Here is a 23,499-nt window from a genome sequence, read left to right on the forward strand (position 1 = left end):
TCTTGGGGAGAAATGTGAAAATGCCTGGGAGAGAACTTTGAAATCTGCAAAGTTGTTGCAAAAAATGGAAGGTACTGGTAAGGGATTAATAAGCAATTACTGGGTCCAGACACTTATGTGTCTGTTTTATCTTCTCTGAAGACGGTAATTTAGAGTCTCATACTCTCAACACTCAGATACCGCGCAGAATGATGTGACCCAGCAGCCTATTTAATACCCAAGTTCCCTTTACAGCATCACCTGAAAGTGTCCTCTGTCATATCCTGTATAGCCTTGGTGACAGACTCTCTTCCTGCCTCCTTTTAGAGGCCTTTTATTCCCTAGGCAGCTGGGATTATTAAAGTTGTCTTTTTTTGTACTGAACCAAAGTAATCTGCCTTTTAGTTATTCTGAGTTCCGTAAAATAAGCCCCCCCTCCCCTGCATGGCATATTATTTTTAAGGTCAGTTTGTAAGGTCTTCCTTGGTCAGGCTTCCCTGTCTTCAGTTTCTCAGCTTCCCACCCCCACTCCATATGACATGGTTTTGAGACCCCCTCACCACCCTGGTTACCTTCTGGGCTCAATGTTAATCTCTTGTTCAACTCTTAAAAACCAGCCTCCTGATATTGTTTGGACAACACGTGAAATAATTAGACCTGATTCAACCCATGTTCAGCTGTTAGATATACTTATTTCAGATGCAAACCCAAGATTTCTGAGGAAGGACTTAAATCTATAGGTGTTTTTCCTAGGGACACTGTGAAGGGATAGGGCGTTTGTCAAATGTCTTCTTGGAGTCGGGACTGGGCTAAGTGCTTGACCTGTATTGTCGCCTTAATTCTCCAAACATGTTCAAGAGTCAGACAGTCCTTGAGCACCCAGGGAGGGAGGCAGAACTGGAGTTAAAACAACCACAGCTGCCAAAACCAGTTTGGCTCAGTGGATAGACAGCATTGGTCTGCGGACTGAAAGGTCCCGGTTCGATTCTGGTCAAGGGCATGTACATTGGTTGCGGGCACATTTCCAGTAGGGGGTGTGCAAGAGACAGCTGGTCGATGTTTTTCTCTCATCGATGTTTCTAGCTGTCTATCCCTCTCCCTTCCTCTCTGTAAAAAATCAATAAAATATATTTAAAAAAAAACACAACAAAAACAGCCACACCTAAGTGCCTCTTCCCAGCACCTCGCTCCTACTTAGGCTGAACTGCAGGCAAGAATATGAATTTGATGCCTGATTTTCATAAGGCTTGGTCTTTGCCTCTAGGTGATAAACCCTGTGTGGGCAGGCACACACAGGGTTTTGCTCAGTATTATATCCCTAGGATGTAGATACTGTAACACTTGGAAAATGGTAGTTGCATCTTAGTTACTGATGTTAAATCTTTGTTCAATGAATGATTGAATGAATGAATCCTACCAGGTTTCTTTTTTTAAAATACAATTTATTTTGAAGTAATAGAAAACTACATGGGAAAACAACAAACTCCAGTGTATTTACTCTCAGAATTCATTAGCGTTAACTTTTTATTTGCTTCTAATCTTTTTCACTTTATAAAAAATAAAGCATTGCAGATCAAGTTGACATCTTTTTTTATTTGCCTCATTGGGTCTTCTACCTTCAGAAGCAACCAGTATTCTTATGGTGGGGATATCTGGCTCCTGTTTTATCTTTTTGTCTCATGCATTTGCATAATAATAATGTTAGGTGTGTTTTCAAATTTACAGAAGTGCTATTTTACTATATTAATATCCTGTAATTTTTTCCACTTATATTCCTGAATTGGATGTGAATACACTAGTTCCTTCATCGCAACTGCTGCCTTGTTTTTCATTGTAAGACTCCATTGCGTTTTATTTATCTATTCCCTCATCATACCTTTGTGGGTTGTTTTCAACTTTCTGCTGTAGGCAAACCATCTTTGTGTCACCCTTAATATTCAGGCCCGGGAACTTAGAGCCAGCAGTGAAATGACCCATCTAGGTTGTCAGAGAAGGAGCCCATATCTTCTGTCTTGGGCAACAGTCTTTCTCATTGCATCACAGTCCTCTCCCTTCAGGAGAGGAGATGGTAAGTTGGAGGACACATTGGTGGGCTTAATCTTTTAAAAGCTTCATTAGGGAAATTACCACTTTTAGATAAGAGTGCCAAAGGACATCAAGGAAAAGACCTGTATGTGATGAAGGGTTATTCCTGACACCTGGGCTTGTCTCTGTGGTCAGCATGAGGTGTGAACAGCATTGTTACTGAGGCATCTGCGGTATAGCTGACCACTCGCTCTTGGCTTCCCGGGCAAACAAGACAAGGATAAATGTTATAACTACTGAAAAGCTGGCCTGAAAAATCTCCTAACTCAAGGGAGACTTCTGTCTTGGAAATTAAACTTTTATTTTTCATTTCAAGTCAATATAGTGTCATTGAAAAGCAGGTTTTAAAACCAGTTTCCATAAAAAGAAACAAATCACCCAGCCACTGTGGCTCAGGGGTTGAGTGTTGACCCATGAACCAAGAGGTCACCAGTTGGATTCCCGGTCAGGGCATACACCCAGGTTTCAGACTTGATCCCCTGTATCGGGCATGCAGGGGGCAGCCGTTCAACGATACTCTCTCATCGATGGATGTTTCTTGCTCTCTATCCCTTTCTCTTCTTCTCTCTCTAAAATCAAAGACATTTTTTAAAGAGAGACTAATCATTCTTTCCTTATGTCTCTTTAAACATTTGGGCTTGGGAAACACTAAGCAATTTTTACAAAAAAATTATCAAGTTTCAGAGATAATAAAGACCTTCTTTTCCCTTCTCAGGAGATGCTCGGTGGCCTTGAAGCCACCTGGCTCTCTTACTTGCTATGGAGAGGCCCCCGGGCAGTTGACAACTTCTGAGCTTCAGCTTCCTCATCTCACAGCAGATGGTATGGACGCCAGCCTCACTCTGGGACAGGTTGAGGGGAGTGTGGCCTCAGGGCTGCACACTGGCAAGGGCCTTCCACGACCTCTAATTTGTATTTGTGTTTGGTCTGCTTTTTCATGGATAGGGACCCCCCAGTGGATAAGCTTAGGCTCCATAAGCCCTGGCTTCGCCTCCTTGCACATGCTTATCAGGATAGCTGCTGTAAAATCCGTGCTCAGTGATTGTTAGCTGTAGTTAGGATAATTATTTAAATCAGTGATTTTTCAAGCCATGTGCAGCAAGAATTTTAAAAATGTGCAGTACCTGACTGTTTAAGTCAGGGACACTGACCTCTTTTCCCTAAGGTTGTCAAAGAAAAAGATGACAACAGACAAAACCACAATAGCCATCAGGTGTGAATGAATTAAAATTGTACTTTTTTTTTTTTTTTTTGTCAGATTGGCAAAATATAAAATGTACTTTTTGGTGAGCTGCAGAAGTTTAGTAGTTGGTTTGTGTGTGCCATGAGATGAAAAAGGTTGATGGTCCTTGACCAATTAATAGCATGCACCATGAGTGTAACCCTGTTCCTGGAACCAAGCAGAGCTTAATGAATGGCAGCTCTGATGATTCAGCTCTTAAATTCACCCAAGTTCAGGTTTCTTTGGGTGTTCCTCCTCAGGGTCAAGATGAGGAGGATCAGAAATACTCACCACTCCCGGTCTGCTGCCACAGACGTTTTGTGATAGAATAAACAAAAACCTTTTCTTTTTTTTTTTTTTAAAGTTTTCCCTCTCATTGTTTCCCTTCTATTTCCCACCACCTGAATGGTCGGGTTGATCCCATGCCCCATGGTGAGGCTAGCAGTCAGCTAGGCAGGGACATCATGGCCTCAAGTGTCATCTTCTCTTTCTTCTTCAAAAAGCATGGATATGAAAATCCCTCCACTAAAAGCCATTGGCCAAACCTTTTTTCACAGGAAAAAATTAGAAAAGCTTAGGGAGATAATGCTCATTGCCAACAGAAGCCAGGAAGCGTGTTTTGGAGAGGGTAGGACTGTGAAGGAGAGGGCAGTGGTTCAGGTGCCTCGTTTATAAATACTCTGGCTACCCAGGCATAGTAAATGCTGAGAAAATAACCAAAAAGGTGAGAAACTGGAATTCGATTGCGGAAACGGCTTTCAGAATTACACAAGAATGACCATCTTTCACATTTTCAGAATGACCATCTTTCACATCTTTCACATTCTTGGGCATCCTCAGTGCCTGGCTTCTTCGGTAATCCCGCCCTGAAAACGTGGGCCCGAGTATGTTGGCCCTGTTTGAATGATAAGACTCGACGAGTTCTTTTTCTCTTTCCTTCTTGAATGCAATGTGACAGTTGTGCTTCTAAATTTAACTCTTCCTGTTGGGCCTGCTCACAGGAGACCTGTGTGGGATGGGAGCTGCTCTCCATAAATGACCCCTCCTGTGGCTGTCATATCCCTGGAATAAAATCCCGGGAGGGAGGATCTTGGATGTCACCTTTCTTTTCTCTCCAATGATATACATACAATCAAACCTTGGTTCTTGAGCATCTCCCATCTCAAACAATTCGCCTCTCCACCCAAGAACCCTTTCATGCTGATACCTGTATGATCAGTCAGTCACCTGTCAGGTGACAAAGGAGAGAATGCACAAGTATGAGTCAGTTTACCACTCACCCTCATGCTGTTAACATCCCAGGAAAGTGTTGTGAACATATTTGTGTGTTTTGTTGCTGTTTATTGTTACATTTTCATTTTTCACCTGTACATTTTATTTTCTTTTATTAAATTTTCATGTCCTTTTTGTTTTTAAAAATGTTTATTTATAGATTAAACAGTGCATTAGACAGTTACTGTATATAAGAAAGGTTGAAAGAGGGGGTCATTTGGGAGTCTGGAATGGATTAAATCAATTTACATTACTTCTAAGGGGAAATAACTTGGTTTTCAAACAGCCTTTCAGAATGAGTTAAGTTGGAGAACTGAGGTTCTACTGTATATGTATTTCCCCCCCAGGGTAGGTATCTTTGGCGTTCTGTTACTCAGCCTTTACTATATCCCTTTTTCTTAGGAAGTCGCAAACACTGTTTCTTTCATGAGAAAATGTGAAAGATGGTCATTCTTGTGTAATTCTGAAAGCCGTTTCCGCAATCGTATTCCAGTTTCTCACCTTTTTGGTTATTTTCTCAGCATTTACTATGCCTGGGTAGCCAGAGTATTTATAAACGAGGCACCTGAACCACAGAGAGGGTAAAGATTTATCCAGTTATGCAACATGCTGAGAGTGGAGGCCAAGCCCTCACTTGTGTGGCTGCTGCTCTTGCTTGGACCTCCATCCTTGGCCTTGCCTGGCTGTTTGCACCTGGCATGTGTACATCAGGATGGCCTGTGGGTTGAAAATGGTCTCATGTCACACAGCATTTGTGCTGAGGGAGGTGTTTCCTGCTGCCCCTTTACTGACCTTTCCTTTGAGAGCCAACTGGGTCTTCCCAGGACCAGGTCTCTGAGCCTTCCTCAGGCTCTGGCTGTTCTCAGCTCTGGTGAGTTTTGGTGATGGTGGAGTAAGGGGAAAGTTGGGGGTTTGGGGACAAATTGTGGGGAATGATTCAAAAGACAGTTTGGTGTAGAAATGGCATGGGACTGGATTCTGCAAACCAGAATTTAGTAATGGCCTTTCAGGTAGTCATTAGATGGACACTTTAGTCCCTTCATCTCAAAATGGGGACATGAACTACATCACTGGGTTATTAGAAAAAGTAAATGAGATAGTATTTGTAAGTACACTTACTGATATTATTGCTTGTACAGTAAATGCTCAATCAGTGAGCACCTCCTAGTAGGCTAGATGGTTTTATTGTTAAAAGGAGATGTAAAAATCTGCTTTCATGTAGATGAAGAGCTTCCATAGGTTAGAAAAGATAGGACCCCCTGGGACCACTGCCCCATCTTGGCCTAACCATTCCCTGCTCTCTTCCAGTGCCTAGAACAGCCTTGGCATGGAGTAGGCCACTTTGCAGCAATCCTGCCTGATTTGTAAGACAAAACTGGGAGGAGGGGTCCCATGATTCACTGAGTTTAGGAAACAGAGTATCATATACCTGGAGAGACATAATACAACATCAAAGCCTCTGACAACTGCAGGAAGAAACCTATTTAAATTTGTTTAAGTCCTTGTTTCCCAACCCAATTGGGTAATCAAACCCTTTCCTGGTAATTCTTATTGAGTTCCTACCAGTCTATTAATAGAATGTCTAAAACACACGTGGGGATTTGCCCCTCCAGGTGGATATGAATTATGTTGCGCTCATGCTTTTCATTGAAGACATACAATTCCAACTGTTTTCAAAACCAGGTTGTGACCTTCTGAAAGGTCTCACTGTGGAAAATCCATTAAAATTTTAGAGGTGCATCTTTAGTGCCCTGGGAACCTCTGAACCAATCATACATCTGTGGTGACCAAGCAAGTTCTGGTTTACTTCAGCTTACTCAGCATAGAAATACTTGCATTATTGTGCCTGATTTTAATGGAAGCAATGAAGTCTTGGAAGTGGAAGTCTTTATTTATGATACCCTAATATCTGTATGACACAGAGGTCCTTCCACAGGAACACAAAGAGAGACCTTGGGGAATAAATAGCTGGAGGTGAGGGTAGATGAGTCACAGGTTATTAATATTTTTCTTCTGTCAATCTGGTCATTGTTTAAATTGAGGATGCATCATATGAAGCATATTTTATTTCCATACTGTGACATTTTCTAATGTATGAACAAAGAAATGCTTTGAACAAGTCTCTTTAGAAGCATATTGGTCAACCCTGATGTTACCAACACCTTGACTTTTTGTTTCTTCAGCTCCACAAGTTCTTGTAAGAATTTCTCAAATTGCCCTTGCAAAAGGAAGGCTACTACTTAGATGGGGAGTGGCTTCATTTTGAAATTGCAAAAGACTGAAGACACTTTTATATTCCTATGCATTTTAAGAGTCCAGAAATCAGACTTGCCAATTCACCTAGCAGTCCCCAGATTACTAGCTACAGGGAGGTGGCATCAGCAGTATCGTCCAAAGACAGATGTTGGAGAGCTAGGTCAGGCCAAGTTCCCTGTCCCATCACACCTTGGTTGAGGGATATCAGGACAGATTTTTGTACTTGATGCACTTTGCAAACCTTTATTGAACTGGATTTTTATTAAAATGTCTGAAATCAGCTGTATCGTTTGGAACGTGGGATAGGGAAATACAAAACTGGGTTGCAGTAGGGTGTGTTTATTGTTAGAAAGCCTGTATTATGTCCTGAGCAGCTCACTTATCAGCCATCATCGAGAAGTATTTTCTGCACAAGTGGCTGCTGCTGCTAGCATGGTGCCTTGCACATCTAAGAGCTCAGCAGGTGCTTGCTGAATGTGTAGTTGAATGAACTATCCAATAAATGAAACATCTCTTCAAACGCAGACCATTTAAAAAAAAGTGGTAAGTTTTAAGTGATATCTCTCTAAATTCTAGAGGTTCCTGCCTTGTGACACAGAGTGCACTGAATGTGGGTTGTTGGCCTTTCTCATAATAAACTGAAGCCATCATTTTGTTGAGGAAAGAACATGAGCTTTGGTGCGAGGCTGACCAAACTTAAAATCCGGACACCCCTTTTCTAGCTGTGGAACTCGATCACATTTCTTCACCATGATGACTGGCTTTTTCATCGGTCAAGGGGAGACTGTGCCTAGCCCGAGAGCATGGTTTAGGGCATTCAGTCAACTAGTGCAGATTAAGTGCCTAACCAAGTGGCTTGCACATTCTCTAGCAGCTTCAACATCTCCTGGGAGCTGGTTAGAAATGCAGAATTGCATACCCCACCACACCTGCTGACTCAGGCGCCCAGGGATCCCTATGCAGGTTCAACTTTGAGAAGCATTGGCCTGGAGCTCCCCTTTTATCTCCTATTTGGGAGAGAAAGCAATATGCCAACATTAGAAGCTAAGGCCATCCCATGGGCTTTCTGGAAGGGTGCTGAGTCCTAAGCATCATGAGAAGTGACCTAAAAAAGTGACCTAATTTTTTTTCTTCCTGTGTTCTTCTCCATTTGGTGGGTTAATTTGAGATATTGTTTGTTTCTCAGCCATATACAACTGGGTGCAGAGTCATCATTTGAGGGAAGTAAAGATAAGGGAATTCTTCCTGCCAGGGCTGACCAGCAGACCCTGAGCGACGGATGAACAGATTATTTATAATAGACACAGGTTTCTGTGAAAGAGAGGGCTAAGGGACCCTTTTACTTCAGTAGTAAAAACAGTCCTGTTTGCCTGCCTCATTGGCTTTTTATTGTAACAACAGCTTGAGCTCAAATTAACCTCTAGATACAATCAGTAGGGCAAGTATCCTTGAGAAAGTATGTGCTTCTACAAGGTCAAGTCTTTAAAGACTAAACATAGAGATTCTAGGAATACACCCCGGGGATCGGACTTGTTTGGAAAAGTCAAGGCAGGGGCTGCTGCCTTCGGCAAGGTCTCCTCAGAGGCCCCCAACCTTTCAGAGAATCCTCCTTACAGACATTCCAACCAAATCCCGTGCGTCCCCACATCTTCCCTCAGGAGACCTGGGCTTTCCGCCTCTGCCCCATGGACATGTGTCCTGGGAACAATTCAGGCCATCGGGCTGGGTCAGGGGGCAGAGCATCACACTCTCTGTGCTTCCAATGTCTGACCTGTCCAGGTTCTGACCCTGCACAGCGTGGAGTGTCCAGCCGACCCCAAGGGCCTGACAGAGCCAAGTTCAATGCAGAGACAGCCCCAGGGCATGAGCATGGCCTGCTTGTTTCTGGGGGTGCTGGATCCACTTCCCAGTGACCCGATCTAGGCATCTTGGCATCTATTCACTGATATTTTTGTTTCCTGAACAGTTGGACCCTGGCTTTCACACTGCCCCTTCTAACGTTTTCCCACCATATTCTATCCTCTTGCTACTCAGGGTGTAGTGTGAGGTTAGAGGCATCTGTGTGGCTCGGGGCTTGTTGGTGACCCAGAAGCTTGGGTCCCCCTGGACCCACAGAATCTGCATGTGAATTTCAAATGTTCCCAGATGATTCATGTGCACAGTGGAGTTTGGAAAGGGCCAGCCGAGTGTATGCTCAGTAAATATTAATTCTCTCTCCTTGGTTAAACATTGTGTATAAAATAAAAACCAATAAGGCTGTGTGTGAGAGCTTGAGAAAAGAGGAGGGAGATTTCAGGGCAGGGATTTCCTAAGAACCATTTCTTCCCTTTCTCGTCCAGGCCAGTTCTCTGGAAGGCTCCTGCTGCTCCAGGACGGACTGGAGCTACCTGAAGAGGGACCTCACTGCTCTCTGTCACTTTTCTTTTCTACCGGGCGGGTGTCTGTGGCCTCGAAGCCCTCACTGGAGACAGCCACCCTCTGTGTTGCAATCATCCTGGCAGCAAGAATATAAACAGAGCGCGATGCCGCATTCAGCCTCGTTACATAACCAAGCTCTGGAGTCATACTTTCCAGATGTTCTGTATCGACATGCTCCCGGCTTCTTGCACTACCTGTTTCTTTAGCTTTTCTGGGGAAAGGTCAAAGATGGGCTCTGAGGATAGCCAGGTGCTTTACACATTCTGGGAAAAGGCCTTTTCTGAGGCCATTCTGAGTTGTGTTTGCTCTCCTGGAGTCTCTCTGTGGGAATTTTTTTCTCTCTGTAATTTCCCTCCCTTCTTTTCCCCTGCCTCCCTCCCTCTGTCCTTCCTGAGGGCTGTTGTGCACAGGTATGTGTAAAGTTGAGTTCATACCTCTGCAGAATTCGGGTGTGAACCTAACTCGTGTTCAAGGGCCAGGGCTGGGAGGAAACCCCAGACTTGCAGTGAGAAGCTCTGCGCCAGCAGGGCCCATAGGTAGCTCCTCCCCATGTGGTGAATCACTCCAGGACCAGGTGAAGACTTACAGACACACCCACCTCCCTGAGCTTTCCTGCTGGTCCCTGCACTCCTGGTGGAGGGAGGCGTGGAAATAGAAAGGTCACAGTTTCAGCCCTCAAAGATCACCTGAAAGCAGAGCAAGAGAGACCCATACAGTGATGTGCACATGGGGCATGGAAGGTCAGGATGGATGAGAGGGGGCTGGTAGGGAAAGACTGGTGGCATTTGAGTGGACAGGTTTCCAAAGGAAAACAGTTAAATTATGTCACCCTGGGAGGACGATGGCCCTCATCTAAAAGGTGGGACAATGACACCGTGCAGCCTGCTATACATTAGCACAACATACAACTTTCTTCTTCCTACTCTGGTTGGCCCAGAATTCCCCTTGCGACCCTTGGGTCTCCTGCTCATTAGAACACATCTTTCAGAAGAATACCACAAGGATGTCACCCGTGGCCTGTCTCAGAACATGGCTGCCTGTGCTCAGGTTGTCTCGTGAGGACTTTTTCCTGTGCGTTCTTTTACTCTCCTCTGTTGTGAGCAGTGAGTAGTTTTGTAACCATTTCTTGCTCTCATTCATGTTCCAAATGCTGGGATAGCAAATAAAAGGGGACTTGTAAAAAACAGGAAACCCAGGGGTTAGCTGAAGGAAAATTGGATGTGAAAATTGCTATTTGAACCAAAATGGCACTTGTTTAATTCATTAAGGTAACAGGGTTATTTTTAAGTGGCCATGGATGTCCCTCAGTTAGGCCACCGTGTTTTTGAAGAGTTCTCTTTTTTAAAAAATATATATTTTTATTGATTTCAGAGAGGAAGAAAGATAGAAACATCAATGATGAGAGAGAATCATTGATCAGCTATCTCCTGAAACCTGGGCATGTGCCCTGGCCAGGAATTGCACCGTGACCACCTGGTTCATAGGTCGACGCTCTCCTACTGAGCCACACCTGCTGGGCTGGAAGAGTTCTTTGGGATATAAGATGGCGTAAGATGCAGGGCTTGCTTTCTCGTCAGTGAAGGGCTTCATTCTTGCTTTTAAGAAACGTGTGAGGGATGTAGGCAGGCTGCCTAGCTCTTGGACAGGTGCAGGGGAAGACATGCCCAAAGCTCAATAATTTGGAAGCTTAGTACCGCTTGGGTGTGTATAACTTTTCTGTGCACATCTTTGACTCTTTTAAATTGTAAGGGTCATTCAGGAATACATGCTTAGCTTGGATAACGGAAACTCTGTGTACTGAACTCTAAAGAGTAGAAAGTTAAAACCCTCCTGCACTCTCACCTCACCTCCTCCCTCTGTGCTCCGGGAAGACAGTCACTATGAACAGGGCCGGGCTTTATCATGAACTTGTTTTTATTCACTCCCAAGTGCCTTTGCCACTTCATTTTGCTGCTTGCAGAAGTGGTGCTCCTGATTTTGGTACACATCTGTGTGGTTTTGTTTTCTGCACCCCATGTTGTGTAGACTTTGTGATGACATGTGCGATAGGGAAAGTCCTTGGGGTTGTGACAAGTTTTAACTCAGTACTTGCATGAACTAGGGAGTTGCCCCATGCTCGGGGGCATGTCCGAGCTCCAGGGGCCAGCTGCCTTTCTGCTGAACCGTGTGGGTGTTGGTGGTCAGTGACGATTGCCCAGTGTCCCAGTGTGGAGTATGCAGAGGCTTCTGATGAATGATTCTCTCTCATCACTGATGTTTCTATTTTTCCCTCTCCCTTCTTCTCTGAAATCAATAAATATATATATATTTTAAAAAAAGAATGAGGGATTTTCTCATCTGCAGGGTGAAGGGTGTTGCTGTGGAAGGTTCTTGGCTGTGCAGGCAGCCTGGTCCTCCTGCCACATCAGCATGCAGCCCTCCTCCAGTCTTCTGGGAGGAGAGTCAGCAAAGACTTGTAATAACACACCTTGCTGCCTACTGGCTGCAGCCTGTCGGTGTCTGGACCTGGGCAGGAAGCCTGCTGTTTCAGATGTGTGATTTGCACATGGCATCTGCGCTGCACAGAACTACAGCATCACCCTGTCATCTGAAATCACTACCTGCGTGTTTTGGCACTAGGTCAAAGGCCACACGTAGTAAGTGCTGAAGGAGCCGTTTACTTTGATTTTGTGGGTCACGGGGCCAGTGTGCTGGCAGTCCAGTCATCTGCTTCTGGGGCACCCACATTCTGTCCCAGCTCAAGCAGATCATCCATTTTGTTTTTGTCTTTCTGCAAAGAACAGGTCCTTTGTGTCGCTGTACTCAGATCTGCTCACCCTCACACCCATATTTGTTTCTAGCACTTTCACATGAGAAAGGTTGTTTTCCTCTGAGCCAAGTAGACCTGTTTTTCCTTCTTTTCTTCTACACCAGGAATGTTTCAAGTGAGAAATGGGAAGGAGGCTCGGGGCAGCAGCCTGGCAGTGTCCCCAGTGTGGGTTTTCCAGAGTATGACACTCTTAGAACGCTGCTGGCTGGGCCTCAAAGACGCCCACTCAGGTGCACAGGAGGAGGCGTGTATTAGAGGGATTTTATATCCAGTACCAAATAGAAATGAAATGGAATGTTCTGGGAGGAGCTGGGGTCATGATCCCACCCCAAGAGGGTTGAGTGGCCAGGGATGATCCTTTACCTCGTGGGGCTGAGGCCTCCTCCTCGCTATAGTCACGGCAATGACACGAGATTGTGCACCTTGCTCGGGAATTTACCAAGAACCCACATGCTGGTGGGTTTCACGATCTGCATGGGTCCCCGGCTCTGCTGGTGGAGGGGTCATCCTCTGTTAGAGAGTTACAATGCCATGACCAGAGCTCATGGGCACGGCAACACCTGCAAGCACTAGTGTCAGGGCTGAGCCAAGGGGAGGCCCCAGGTCCTATGTGTAGGCCCTTGCTAGGTAGCTTGAGAGAGAGGCTCAGAAGCCATTAGAAGAGGTAAACAGGTTCGCAGGGTTTCCATGAATAGCTGAGGGAGGGAGATTGCCTGCAGCCACCTTGGGGGTGGGTGGACTCTGAGATATCAGCGTTTGCCCCTTACATAAGCACGTGGGGTGGTCCATTTGATAGAAGAGCATTTCCCTGTTTAATCAGGGCTATGGGTCCTAAATCAGTCAAATAAAAAAAAATCCAATCTTGAAAATGTCTAGCAGTTCAAACACACTGGGGTTAAATGACTCCAGTGGGAGCCGTAAATCAGCCAGAAGCTCATTCATTCTGGTTTCCTTAGGCAGGAACAGGGGAGGGTGCAGGCCACCATGTTTGGCTGAGGGGGGATGGGGGCAGGAAGTCACCTGACCGGAGGTGGGCCTTGCAGAGGTGACAGTGAGGAGAGCCTGAAGGGCCTTGCCTAGGAAGCAGACTCCTTTAAGGTTTCTGCATCTCAAAATATGGAGTCTCCCTGATTTCCAAATGGGTAGTCATCCTCCTCGGGGATCTCAAATCTCTCCTTAATCACTAAGTGATCCTTTCATTTCTACTTTGCTTCCCAGATGAGACCTGCTGTGTTTACAGAAAAGAAGCCAAAGGGAAAAGGGCAAAGCAGCCAGGCAGGGCCCAGAGCCACACCCCTCACTCCTGTTACCACCCATGGTAACATAGATTGAGATCCCAGTCACACCTCAGGCAAGAAGAGGAGGGTGGGGGGGGTGGGGGGAGGGACTGCCTTTCCTCCCTGAGCTGCTGTGACAGGGATACTCCACACCTTTTGCAGTCTCTTTTGTTCTCTAACAGCTCTCCTCTGATTGGGGAATAGAATTGTTTTCCTGGGAATGGTCATGCCTTATATTTAGCAGACACCTCACCTCCGAGGAGTACAAAGCTTTTTATTCTGGGGTCCCCAGGCACCCTGGCTGGGGCAGTGATAGCTGCATTCTGGGTGTTTCAGGAACTGATGTTGCCCAGGCCCTGCTCATGGCTCCTTTGCTGTCACTCAGTGCACCCAGGCCTGTCTCCACCTGCTTGCCCCTGCACTCTTTGCCAGAGACTTTCCCTGGAGTCCATTCACATTGCTCCCTGAGTGGCAGATGAAAGGTCAGGGAGTCAGCGAGCCCCGGGAACAGCCTCAGCCAGTGATGGATGGGGTTGGTGTATTGCCTCTCAGGTGGGTGCCCATAGTGGTCCCTGCTGGTAACACCAGCTTTACTGGCTGCCTTCCCCATGTGTGTGTCAGGTCCTCCATCCAGATTGATTATTTGAACCAAAAATCTTTCTTTTCCCCTGAGTGTCGGTTCTGTGGCTTCTTTAGGTCTCGGCTGATGGGGTGGGGTGGAGGGGGCAGTTGTGCCCTCAGAGTCCCTCCTGAGCCACACTCAGGGTTATAAGCCGCCTGCCAGGGGAGAGATGTTGTCTTGTTCCATGCTGTGTGATATGGCTGCCTCAGTCTCATTTGTCCTTCAGGGGCAGCACTTTCTTCCACAAAGTCCTTCCCTGTGTCCAGTGTTTCCCAGACCACAGAGGGCAGTTGTAAAAGGATCCTGCTCTGGGGATGTCAGTTTCTTCACACGTGTTCCAGAGCATCTACTTAAAAAAAAAAAAAAAAAAAAAATATATATATATATATATATATATATATATATATATATATATATATATACACACACACACACACACACACACACACACTTCAGAGAGGAAGAGAGAGGGAGAGAGAAATAAAAACATCAATGATGACAGAGAATCTTTGATTGGCTGCCTCCTCACACCCCACACTGGGGATCAAGCCTGCAACCCGGGCATGTGCCCTGACTGGGAATCTAACCATGACCTTCTGGGTCATAGGTCTGTGCTTAACCACTAAGCCACACGGACTAGGTAAAGCATCTCCCTCTTGTTGCCTATGGTGTGTTTGCTGTTCACTGCACAGCTCTTCCTGCCCTAGACTTTCCAGTGGGTTTTCAGGGGTGAGGATCAGCTTCCTTTAGGGAAGTAGAGGAGGCCAAATGAATCTGAAGGAACCCTGAGTCCTACTGTTCTGCAAACATGTGGTGGGAGATACTGTTGGGGACATAATAGGATTAATTCTTCACTCAGTGTGTGTGTGTGTGTGTGTGTGTGTGTGTGTGTGTGTGTGTGTGTATTATTGTTGAAATTTATTGCAAGTAAGCTTTTTCCAGCCAAAATGCCTTAAAAGAAATTGGCACCTCAGGCTCAGCACTGTTCCTGGGACCAACATCTAAAATGCAAAGGCAGTTTGCTATCTCAGCAATACCCAGCCACCTACCCTCACTCACTCACAGGCAGACCTGCCTCCTAGAGAGCCCCCATTGTTCCTCCTGGGTGCGTTCAGCACTGTCAGAAGTGCTGGGATGCAGAAATGAATAAAACAGACTCCTTGCCCTGGAAGGACTGGCGTCTAGAAGGTGAGAGGGTTTAAAATATTCAACAATGACAAAGTGCATACACTGACAAGTCAGAGATGGCTGCCTTGGTGGATGGAGTGTGGGTCATGGGGACCTGGTGATGGTGGGGACAGGGGACCGGGGGAGGGCTCAGAGGGATACAGGAGGAGGTGCTGAAGGGGTTTGGGGAATCAGGACAATGGGTCCCAGGTCACTCACACCTGAAGAATTGCTGCACTGAGCTTGCCAAAGGCTAACAGCTCCTTTCCCAAGCTGAGGGAGGGGTGGTGGGGATTCCCAAAGCTTCCTCCTACAAGTCTCCTAGGGAATTCTCATGGGATTGGAAAAGGGGCTTCACCAAGCTTGCTCACCTGTAATTACAATTGCTTAAGTCTGTTGGCACATCGAGGCTGCACCCGGAGCCACACGTGTTTGATAGCAGCTGGTCTGGAGAAGCGCCGACACCCGTATCCTGTGCTGCAGCCATTCCGTGGCTTTGTCTTCTGAGGGGCACATGTAGGTCAGGTTTTGTCATTGTCATTGGGAGAGATGGTGTACATGAGTGTTTTTTGTTTAAAAATTTGGGATTTATTAACATCATAAAGGTCAAGCTATGAAATTAATATAAGGGATGCCTGAATGGAATTTAAGAGATGGTTTCCATCTTGTTTTAGGAGATTGTTGCTGAACTTCTTTTCTAGAGTTTGGACATCTCCTCATTTTTCTGGCAGAGATATTGTCCCTCATTTGGCTCATGCTGTGGTCATTCTGCCTCAAGTAGGCAGATCTTACCCACTCTGTGTGTTACTGGCTCTGTGTCAACATCGTACATAGGGGGTATCATACTTGCTTCCCCTTCCTCCCCCCCTCTCTCTTTCAACACACACACACACACACACACACACACACACACACGTGCATCCCTATGAGTGTTTTCCTCTACCACCAAGCAATTCTCCAATTTTCAGTGGACATTGACTCAGTGTCCTTGGAATTTAATTCAATTTTGCCAGTATTTACCTGGAGAGAGCATCATGTAACAGAGGTAAAGGGCTCAGCCCAACAAAGACTGCTCGATCACATTTCAGATATCAGTCGTAAGTCCAGGTTATTACCTGTGCTTCTGACTGACTATAAATTGGAGGTTCTGACCTCCTATCCCAGGGTTTGATTAATTTATTAGAGTGGCTCAGAACAATTCAGACAAACATTTACTTTAAGTTTATTCTAAAAGCTATTATATATGTTAATTATATCTCAATGAAAAATAAAGTATACTGTCAGGGATACAGGTCTTCATAGCCAGGTGAAGAGTAACAGAGTGGGGTCTGGAAGGGTTGTCCACAGGAGCTTCTGTCTCCGTGGAACAGGATGCACCATCTTCCCAGCACATGAATGCACCCACAGCCTGGAAGCTCGTGCACTCTTGTTCAGTGTTTTGATAAAGATTGGTCTGCACCCCTGCCTTCTCCTGCCCGGAAGTTGGTGGGGAGGGTTAAAAAGTTCTAGCCCCTCAAATCACTTGGACTGTCTCGTGTCCAGGCTCATCCTGAGGCTATCTGAGGGCTAAGTCACCTCATTAGCACAAACTCAGGGACGCTCAAAAGGGGCTCCTTAAGATAATAAAAGACATGCCTATCAATCAGGAAAGTTCAAGAATTTTAGAAATTTTGTACCTGTCATTTAGCATACCAAGAACAAAGACTAAAAATATTGCATTGGACATCTTATTAGTAGTAGTAGTCACACACACACACACACACACACACACTTTGCGGTTCATTTTTTTTTGGTGTGCAAAATCATATGAAAATAAGTTGCAGACAGACAGCCTCTGAATACTTAGGGCTGATCTCCTAAGAACAAGGCTATTACACTCACACCCATAAGCACAATACCACTCAAGAAATACTCACAAGAAATGGAACAGTAACTGTGGAAACTTTTAAAGCCAGGCAAATGCATTTTTTTAGACCCAAGTACCAGAAACATGCCTGTTAACTTGTAAAATTATTAGTAACTTATTGAACAGACATTTACTAAGTCATCAGCATGTACCCATCACTGAACTTGGAACTAAGGCAGCACATACGGGGCAGAGGAAATACTTAGTATAGATACTGAAAATATGTGAAGGGCAAAATAAATTTTTTTAAGATGTTCATACTAGAAGACTTTAGTCTTGGAAAATTAAAGTCACGGCTGGCTCCATTTTTGGCTCAGCCCATCTGGTCTCCCAGATGACCTAGTAAATTTATAAACCGTTAAAAAAAAAGTCACATTTATTTCCAGGCTCTCAGATCATTCAGAATCAATACAGATTATTTTAAGGAGTAAGATTATCTTATTATTTGGGTTTCTAAGACATTTGTTCCATTTAAGTATGTTTAAAATAACTAAAAGTGTATGTCAAAAGACAATGCATTAAAGATGCTGTAAAGTTTTGTACAGTTCCCTTCCAATATGTTAAATAAGTAATTCCATTTCTGGTTTAAAAATTCAAAAACATGAAATATATGCCCATATTGATGTTTTCCTCAATTGTCCCTGAAAGTTTTTATGGTTTCATGTTTAAAATCTGGGATCTAGTCAAGGTTCATACATCATGTTTTCGTTGACACTCTTTAACCTGCCTTATTTTAGAATACTTTCTTGCCTTTTTATTTCTTTTTCCTGCCACTGACATCTGATGAGTGCAGACCTGTTAACTTGTAAAATGCCCCATGCCCTGGATTTGTCTGATTGTCTTTCCCTGATTAGATGCTGGAAGAACATTTTCAGTAAGAATTCTGCACAAATAGTGTGGAGTCTTTCCCAGTTCATCACATCAGGAGGCACACAATGTCACTGGGTTGTGATTAATTTTGATCAGTTGGGTATGGTATATCCATGAGACTGATACTTTGCATCTGTGTGGCTATTCTGTTTCCCAGTAACCTTTGCCCTATGCCTTTAGCATCTGTGAATCATCCTTTCCGAGATGAGTTTTATGTCAGGGTTTGCAAAATGGTGATTTTCCCATTCAATCATTTCTCGATTGGCTGGCATTCCTCTCTAAAACTGAGCCCTCCCCTTTTTGTATTACTATGGATACCTTTTTATACTTTTTGATAATTAATCATTATTGTTGTTATTGATGCTCAAATTGTCCCAGTTTTGGACAGGAGAGCCCATTCAAGCTGACATATTCACTAATAATTTTCCAGACTGTTCTTGCCTTGTTTTTTCTTATTGGGATATTTTAGGCTTTCAAAGACCTGGGATTTCTCTCTACCTTGCACTTACCTTTTCTTTAAAATCCAGTTAGACTATAACAATTTCTATCTCTCTCTCTCTTTCTCTCTCTTTGCTAATCCTCTCCCAAGGATATATATTTTTGAATTTTATCTAACATATCTCTATCTATCTATCTATCTATCTATCTATCCTCCATCTATCTATCTCTCTATCTCTCTCTCTATCTATCTATCTATCTATCTATAGATTTCAGAGAGGAAGGGAAAGGGAGAGAGAAATAGAAACATCAATGATGAAAGAGAATCATTGATTGACTGCCTCCAGCACACCCCCTACTGGGGATTAAGGCTGCAACCCAGGCACTTGCCCTTGACTGGAATCAAACCCAGGACCCTTCAGTCCACAGTCTGTGGCTCTATTCACTGAGCCAAACCAGCTAGGGCTCCCATTGATTTTTAGAGAGAGTAGAAAGGAGGGGGAGAGACACAGAGAGAAACATGGATGTGAGACACATCAATTAATTGCCTCCCATATGCACCCGGACTGGGGCTGCCTGAGATCAAGCCTGCAATGCAGGTACATGCCCTTGACCGGAAACAAACCTGTGACCCTTCAGTCCTTGGGCCGATGCTCTAACCACTGAGTAAAATCGGCCATGGCTAGATCATTAGAACTTTCCCTTGTGATTAATGAACATTCGTCTGAAAAATGTGGTGCTCCTTTGTGTCCACTTAGCACACACAAAAGGTGCCATCCTCATGCCAGCAGCCCTGAGTGGAAGTCAACAAACTCAGGTGAGCCTTCTCCTCATCAGCTAGAACTGATCAAAGGACAGTGAGATGCAAAAAACACTGGGGCATAAAGAAACCTATTTTGGGTGAAGGGCATTTTTTTTTTTTTGAGCAATATAATCGTCTTTATTCTTTAAGCTTATAAAGTATTGAGAAGAGCATTGTAAACAGAATGACCCGGAGCCAAGTTTGGCTGTAAGTGTGCTAACTTGTGGTTATACTATAAGCTGGTCTGTGAAACATGAGTCTTTATATGACTGAGCATGAAATTGTTCTGGACTTCTCCTAGGACATGGAGGTTTCACTTAGGGTTGTTATTTCTGGAAAACTTGATAATTTAATTTATATTTAAGAACTTCTTTGGTCAGTGTACCTCAAGAAGCAATGGGGTCAGGCTCATGGAATTAGTAGGACCAGATCTATGCATTCAGGCCACCATACATCATGGGGCCAGCAGTGTCTTCAGCCTGCCATTTAGCATGGCAGTTGGCTCTTACACTGTATATACCATATCTAGCAGGTTCACCAGGAGGCTAGTATGGAGTTTGAGGCGTAAGGGGGTCTTTTACTACCAGTCACACGTTTTATGGTACAAGATGTGTTGGAAGCCACATTTATCCCTGAGAGAAACTAAAAGTTGGTGCCCATTTTCCAAGATGGCTGAAGATTTGGTATTAGCTGGAAAATTGCTCCTTTCCTCTGCTCAGTTCTTCTTTTCTTAAACTTATTGTGGTGACATTGGAAAATATAATTTCATAGGTTTCAGGTGTACAATTCTAATATCATCACCTGTATATTGTACTTACCACCCCAAGTCAAGTTTCCTTTCATCACCGTTTATCCCCCCTTTATTCTCATCTACATCCTATTAAGTCCTTATCAGATGTATCAACAAATATGTTCTCCCATTCAGTAGGTTGCCTTTTCATTTTATTGATGATTTCCTTTGTTGTGTAAAATCTTTTTAGCTTGCATCAGTCCCATTTGTTTATTTTTTCTTTTGTTTCTTGCAATACTGGTTTGGTGGTAATGAATTCTTTAGCTTTTCCTTGTCTGAGAAGCTTTTTATATATCCCTCAATTATAAATGATAGCTTTGCTGGGTAAAATAGTATTGATTGTAGGTATTAGCTTTTTATCACTTTGAATATTTATGCCAATCTTTTCTGGCCTGAAATGTTTCTGTTAAGATATCAGACATCAGGCTTATGGGAGTTTCCTTGTAAGTAACTATTTTTCTCTTGCTGCTTTTAAGATTCTCCCTGTCTTTAACCTTTTGCATCTTAATTATGATATGTCCTGGTGTGGGCCTCTTTGTGTTCATCTTGTTTGGGACTCTCTGCACTTCCTGTACTTGTGTGTCTTTTCCCTTCACCAGGTTAGGGATGTTTTCATTATTTTTTCAGATAGGTTCTTGATTTCTTGCTCTCCTTCTTTTCTTTCTGGTTCCCCTATGATGCAGGTATTGTTATGCTTAATGTTGTCCCAAATTCCCTTAAACTATCCTCATTATTTTTAATTTATTTTCCTTTTTGCTGCTCTTCTTTGTTCTAAGAAAAAAAATTTTGTAGCTCTACAAACCATTTAATTGACATTATTACCAATACCTTTATTAGCATTTTAAACAAGTCTACTAAATTAAGAATATCTGATTTCTAGTTTGTCATAGAGAAGAAAAAATGCCTTTCAAGGTCAATGAGAGGCAGATGAGTTCAGGCACAGTAAGCTCCTAGTACGACTGATGCAGGATTAAACTCAGAAAGCATTGGTTGTGATTATTGAACATATTTGGTAGCTGTGATGATCTGGTGTTGGGATACTTCAGAATAAAAAATGCTGTCCCTAAGCCACTAAATAATTCCTCTTTTAAAAAAAATATATTTTATTGATTTTGTACAGAGAGGAAGGGCGAGAGAGAGAGAGAGAGAGAGAGTTAGAAACATCGATGAGAGAGAGTCATCGATCAGCTGCCTCTTGCACACCCCCTACTGGGGATATGCCCACAACCAAGGTACATGCCCTTGACCGGAATCGAAGCCAGGACCTTTCAGTCCCTAAGCCGACACTCTATCCATTGAGCCAAACCGGTTTTGCTAAATAATTCCTCTTATTTCAGTCATTTGAAATCTCCTGGATGTCTGCTGTGGCATATGATAAGTTACAAATGGATGTCAGAGGGCAAATTTGACTGCCCTTTTCCCTCATTAGAACAAGAAAATTAGCCAGAATGCTGCTTTTTGTGGTTCTAACATACCACTCAGATCAATTTGAAATTGTTTTTAGTTTTAATATTTTTCTGATATCTGCAGTGAGATTAGGCTGCAAACATATTATTGGGTCTAAGTTAAAAACCCTTTGGCATTTTCACTGCTCTTATTGATGGGTGGGAAGTTTTGCTTTTAAAAAAAAACAGCTGTGTTGGATTCCTACCAAAAGGTGTTACAGTCTCACAAGCTCTGAGTTCACAACTCCTCTTGGTCACATGCTCTGTGGCCATGGCTACATTGCTCATCACCCTTTTCTGACTCCGTACCATGCTGGTTTGACATTTTTACCCATCCATTTAATCAGAGAAAATCAGATTGTTGATTCATTAATGAGATGTCTTTAGGCTATGTCTATAAAATGCCAACTATATAGCTAGAACTGGGGGAAAGGCAATTATAATATATCGTGTGTATTTTTTTTTTGTTTGTTTGTTTTTAAGAGCTTAACACATCGGATGTTTACATTAATATTGTGACACATATTGTCTTGGGTGATGTGTCAGACTTTTGTTCAGTGAGGTAATCATCCCGGTATGTTCACTTTTCAATGTTCACCCTGGCAGTTGACATTGGAGAAGCACAGCTTTCCTCTGTTATGACAGCTCATGGAGGTGAATGGAAGGTGGAACGTTTATTCTGAGATGACACCTCATTCTTACTCCTCTCTTACTCTCTTGCATTCTCAAAATAACTTAGTTGGCCTTTTGGTCAAAGAGCTATCACCCCATAAAAAGAGAAGGAACCCATACTTGCAACCCTGAGCACTGACCTCAGTGAACAGCCCCTGTCCATTTTCAGAGCTGATGGCCAGTCTCCTCCAGAGCCCTGCCCCTTCCTGACCACTGCCTTGGGAGAGGCAGGCATGGCTGCCAGTGCCATAGCAGTACTTCCACCTCTATCTGGTTTTCTTCTTGGAACATGAATTCTTCCTTTAGCCAGGGTCTGGGAAGCAAAGGATAATATGCTCAAGAGTGACCAGAGATAGTTTCATGAAGGGTCTATTTATCAAGAAGTGGTCAGGATGAGGGAACCAAGAAAAAAAATGGTGACCTCCAGAGACTAGCTATAGTGAGGGGTCATTGCCATCCCTTTGCCTGAAGGGGCAACAGAGGTCAGGGCCACCCCCACTCTGTGTGCAGTGGAGGGGACACTTGACACGAACAGTGGGCCAGGAGACAACTAGGGGAAAAAGTACCCTGCTCTCTCTCCTCCTGCCCTTTAGCCTCCTGTTGTTGGCCAAATCCACCTGGTATCCAAAGGCCCTGGGAGCCAGATTTGGTCTTCTGGGGCACAGAACAGGGGCGGTGGAGTGGGGGTCATGTGGATTGTGGGTCAGGAAGGACAGAGGGAGAGTTTCCAGTACATTCAGTTTTCCTTTTTTTGACATAGAAAAAAGCTTGTTTCCTTTGTTTTACTGAAATGGATTCTCTGGGAAGCCAGGAAAAACAAACCCTGCCAATGATTGGGTACTGTTTAGAGATTCATTAGAACCAGACTTTGCACCAGGGGAGAGATTGGGCTGAACATTTTATGATGTTTCACTGTTCCCTGCATTTATTTTGATTAGCATTTCTTTCTTTATTTAATTTTGTTTTTAAAATATTCTATACCAAGTATACCAAGCATTGGATCATTTTGTTCTGTGATGATTCACATAATGGGAAGAGAAATTTTAAAGCCCTTTTGTGATTCCTGGAGTGGTGGATTAAGGGACATACCTTGAGATGCTGTAGCTTCTGAGAATGTCATTGTTAACCCCTGTCTCTCCTCATTCCATGGCTGGGCTAGAGAGCAACATTGCAGCTGGTAACCACAATTGCTTTGTTCCCAAATGCCAAGGCACATGGTTACCAACAGAAAGATTTTAATTTACCCATGCAAGAGTGCCCCAAAAGGAAATGCCAATGGGTGGAATATACACTGAGTGGTCAGATTATTATGATCTCTGAATGCATAATAAGCTGGCCACTCGTGTGTGTGTGTGTGTGTGTGTGTGTGTGTGTGTGTGTGTGTGTGTATTAGAGGCCCGGTGCATGAATCCGTGCATGGGTGAGGTCTGGCCAGCCTGGCCAGGGGGAGGGGACATGGGTCTTTGGCC

The 23,499-nt window shown here is 44.0% G+C and overlaps 1 protein-coding gene and 1 long non-coding RNA gene across 5 annotated transcripts in view; one reads left to right on the plus strand and one right to left on the minus strand.

Annotated features, from left to right (window-relative positions):
• SLC24A3 (solute carrier family 24 member 3) overlaps positions 1-23,499 on the plus strand; it is a 466,656-nt gene that overhangs the window by 88,359 nt on the left and 354,798 nt on the right. The gene's annotated exons all lie outside the window — the stretch shown is intronic.
• LOC123651543 lies at positions 4,702-22,775 on the minus strand. The gene is made up of 3 exons (XR_006740327.1): positions 22,765-22,775; positions 21,503-21,504; positions 4,702-4,828 (listed from the first exon to the last, which is right to left on the minus strand). It is a non-coding gene; the product is annotated as an uncharacterized LOC123651543 (long non-coding RNA).

Source organism: Pipistrellus kuhlii, unplaced genomic scaffold (genome assembly GCF_014108245.1).
Source record: "Pipistrellus kuhlii isolate mPipKuh1 unplaced genomic scaffold, mPipKuh1.p scaffold_m20_p_6, whole genome shotgun sequence".
In the NCBI taxonomy this organism is placed as follows: Eukaryota; Metazoa; Chordata; class Mammalia; order Chiroptera; family Vespertilionidae; genus Pipistrellus; species Pipistrellus kuhlii.